The 3979-nt window shown below is 33.5% G+C and overlaps 1 long non-coding RNA gene across 2 annotated transcripts; it reads right to left on the reverse strand.

Annotated features, from left to right (window-relative positions):
* Positions 1-1295: 1295 nt before the first annotated feature.
* LOC109585949 (uncharacterized) lies at positions 1296-3079 on the reverse strand. Of its 2 annotated transcripts, XR_002186741.1 has the most exons (7): positions 2917-3079; positions 2325-2857; positions 2204-2275; positions 2072-2147; positions 1911-1998; positions 1661-1826; positions 1296-1407 (listed from the first exon to the last, which is right to left on the reverse strand). It is a non-coding gene; the product is annotated as an uncharacterized LOC109585949 (long non-coding RNA). The 2 variants fall into 2 exon arrangements; XR_002186742.1 differs by lacking the exon at positions 2204-2275.
* Between the last annotated feature and the right edge of the window lie 900 nt (positions 3080-3979).

Below are 3979 nucleotides of genomic sequence, written 5' to 3' on the forward strand. Positions count from 1 at the left end.
AATATTTCCATGCTCGGAGAAAAAATCAGAAAAATTCCAAAAATTAAATAAAGAAAATCCAAATAAAATCTCACACTCCTAAAAAAAATATTTTTAATTCCAAAAATAAAATTAAAAAATTTGAAAATTCCCACACTCATGAGAAAAAAATACAAAAAATTCCAAAAATTAAATAATAATTCAAAAATATTCCCATGCTCTCAGAAAAAATCAGAAAAAATTCCAAAAATAAAATAAAATAATAAAAAAATATTCCCACACTCATGAGAAAAAATACAAAAAAATTCCAACAATTAAATAAAAAGAATTTGAAATATTCCCAAGCTCTCGAAAAAAATAAGAAAAAATTAACTCAAACTTTATACGTAGCATAAGGATAAGTACGTGTATATGTATCAGAAAATATTACAAAAACTGAGAATTCTCTACTTTTTAATTTTGGCGAAATTTAGCTAACGCCCCTGTACTATAGTACAGGGACTTTAACCCAATTTTTGAACAACTTTAAAAATTTATTAAAAATCCAAATTTAATCGGAATCAGCTCAAACTTTCTACTCAGCACAAGAAAATGTATATGTATCACTAAATTCCATATACACGATTAAAATCAGACTTTAACTAAAACACTTCTCTCTCTCTCTCTTACCTGAGCAATGGCCCACTTCACCAAGGGCCCACAAGCTTTACTAGCGTGATATAAAGTTCTCCTTCATTATAATCTGTCTGATACTCTTCCAGTCAGTGTAAGGTTCTCCCATTAGCATGCAGATGCTTTCCAGTGCCATCTTGATGACCTGATGGGGTTGTTTAAAGCCCTCACTTCAACCAGGTAGGACTTCTTAATTTCCTTCACAACTGCAATTAATTATTTAATTACATTATTAAATTACAATGATTTGTAATTATCATCAACACAAACGTGTGCAAATGATGCAGTTACACAGCATGATTACAATAGCCAGTTATAACATTGTACAAACAAACATCTACCACTCCCCAAACTAGAGCCATTCAAACAATAAAACCACACAGTATCATTACAACAGTACCATACTGCCAATAAATACCGTATAGTGCTTTATTTTGGTGATTTGGCTATAAAAATTACATGTATAATTGGCAGTTTTTAATTTGGCAATTTTGTGTACACGTGCATTACTGAGCATACACTGTACTCATTAATGATGGGCCATTTTAACATTGACGATTCTGCTAGCAAACTGCCTAGTGCCTATTGCCAATAAAACGCGAAATTAAAGTGCTATATGGTATACTGCAATACATAAATGTATCCCTCCCAAATAATACAGTATTCAATGCCCACTACAGCATACTGTACCTGTGAGACAGTGGTTTCCTTCCCCAGTCAGTCGAACTGCAAGGAATACTGGTACAAGAAATGAACCTAAGAATAAAAGAAGGAAAAATAGAAATAGGAATGAGCAATTACACTATAAAAAACAAGCAAACTAAGATAATAATACATTAATTTTTTGGCATTTTGCAATCAAATTTTTCAATAGTAAAATGTTTAGTAATACATGCGTGGACAAATTTGCCAATTAAAAGCTGGCCTAATGTATTGATCAAGCAAAACCATCAAAATAAAGTACCGCTAAATCACACGACAGTCACATCACTCACATGATTTCAATTACCTGATTGAGTGACTCCAGAGTGAAGTACATGGCAGAGCAGGAGGTGGAGAGAGGCAGGTATTGCTGGGAGACTCTGTCAACTTCAGCCATTACAGTATCAGTCTCCTCCATCTTCCTCTGAACTTCTGCAGCCTCTTCCTTAAGAGTCTCAAGCTCAGTAATGATTCTAAAAATAGACACAACAAAAATTACATCATGTAATAATTGTTACTATATTTAGATGTGTTGTTACTATTAGAATTGTGGGTACCTGTTGTTGTCTAGGATACGACCCTTGACCTCGTTCAATGCAGTGAGGAGACTCTTCTCAAGGTGACGCAAACAAAGGAAGAACTCACCTAATGAATAATTAATGAATTAAATTATTAATAAAAGATAATTAATGTATCTTTAATTATTAAAATACTTCACCTTTTTCTCAACAGTTGATAAATCATTCTTAATAACACTAGCATCAGATATAACCATTGCATATTCTTCTTTATATCTAAGTAAAGTAAAAAAATATGTTTCACTTTTAATGTATTTTGTTTTGTACTTTACTTTGCTATAGAGGCTTCAAGTTCACCAGCAACATCTCATCAACATCAAGTTTATCTGAGATACAGTAGCTCCCTAAAGAACTGATCCATTAAAGACAGCTGCATATTATGATACTGCATACCTTGTCAATCACTAGTGTTTTAAATGGATCCCATTCTTCAGATTCACCAACTGGCTCTTGTGTCACTGCCCAATAAATCAATCAAAGTAAGAACAACCAGCACACCAATAATACTAAATAACAAACAAACAAACAAGAGACTAACTTATAATTATAGACAATCATTACAGTACATGACCAATACTAATGCAATATTGTATAGCGGAAAATTTTCATTGCCCAAAATATTACAAATCATTTCGAAAAAACAACTTTGCCTCTTTAATTTTTGCAGATTTCTACTTTTCAACCTTTTTGAACCGTATTGAATCAATTTTCGCAGATTTTATTGTCTATGAATTTCGAAAAAAAGCAAAATTCACGCAACTCTTGGGCCACAAAATTCTTTGCTATACTACCGGTAATTGATATAAATGATATCATTGATATTTGCCGTATTATTTTTAATAGTTTATCTATAGTCCGTCTCTTCTCCACTTTATTTCTTTTCTGACAACATGGCCCACACTGGCACTCACTCCCTCTGTCATCTCCTAAAAAATAACATTAATATTCTAATTAAAGCCCACAATACAGTATTAATTCAATTCACTTTTCTTGCTCTTAGGCCAAAGGAAGTTATAACTAGTAGGAATATCCCATACAGAAGGACTATGAAATATGGAAAGGTACCAGTTCCCTTTTCAAACTCTATCTGAGCCATCAAGAGTCAATGGGTGTGTCAATAGTGAATGTCTGAATGACACTTAGGACACGTGTGTACACGTGGTTAGGGTAGACGCGCCCCTATATGATTATTGTAGACACGCCCCTATATGATTATTGTTAGACACGCCCTATCGCTTTTAGAAAGAAGCACTGCTGATCAAGCTACTGCTACTGCTGCTGCTGCTCCTGCTAGGCTAACTGTTTTGTTTTCTCACTTTTCAATAAACGTCTTAATACTGCACTGAATATGGCTACTGAGAAAACTCCAGTAAGTATATGTAGTATCAGTAGAGGATATGATTAATGTATTGTAGAGTATATTGTGTGTTAGTGAAGATAAATGTGTACTGTTGATGAGTGTTTGATCTGGAGCGGGATACCCTCAGTATACAGTCTCTCCTTTATATACAATATAATATACACTGGTAGTGGAGGGGCCTTATGGCTGAGACTAACAATGTTATTATCATTTGTGGGGAAGGTATAATAAGGTCAGGGGGATACAGGGAAAGGGAGAAGACCCACCTTTACTGTATAAGTTACCCTAAACATTTGTACATGGTGTGGCATGTAGCTATCATTGTTTCATGTAGAGTTAATATTTCCTCTTGTACCTTATGATAGCATACAGTGTGTTACCAGAGCTAGTGTTACTGTATATCAGGCAGAGTTTCATGTAGTTCTTTTCATTCTCATTCCTTCTGGAATGAATATTCTCCAAATGGAAAAAGTCATTCCTCAATGTTACGTGTACAAAATGACAGCTTAAAACTTAAATTAAACAAGACTAATCCAAAATAAAACCAATGAAATATCCCAGTGTAGAGTATTGTGTGTGGTAATAATAATTCATTGATATTATAATGATATTCATATATTCCTTAGAGGGAAGGGTGCAGTCACTGAACAGTGTTCATAATTTCAATTACTGTATAGCAGGAAATTGT

The sequence above is a fragment of the Amphimedon queenslandica genome, unplaced genomic scaffold (genome assembly GCF_000090795.2).
Source record: "Amphimedon queenslandica unplaced genomic scaffold, v1.1 AMPQUscaffold_12979, whole genome shotgun sequence".
NCBI lineage: Eukaryota > Metazoa > Porifera > Demospongiae > Haplosclerida > Niphatidae > Amphimedon > Amphimedon queenslandica.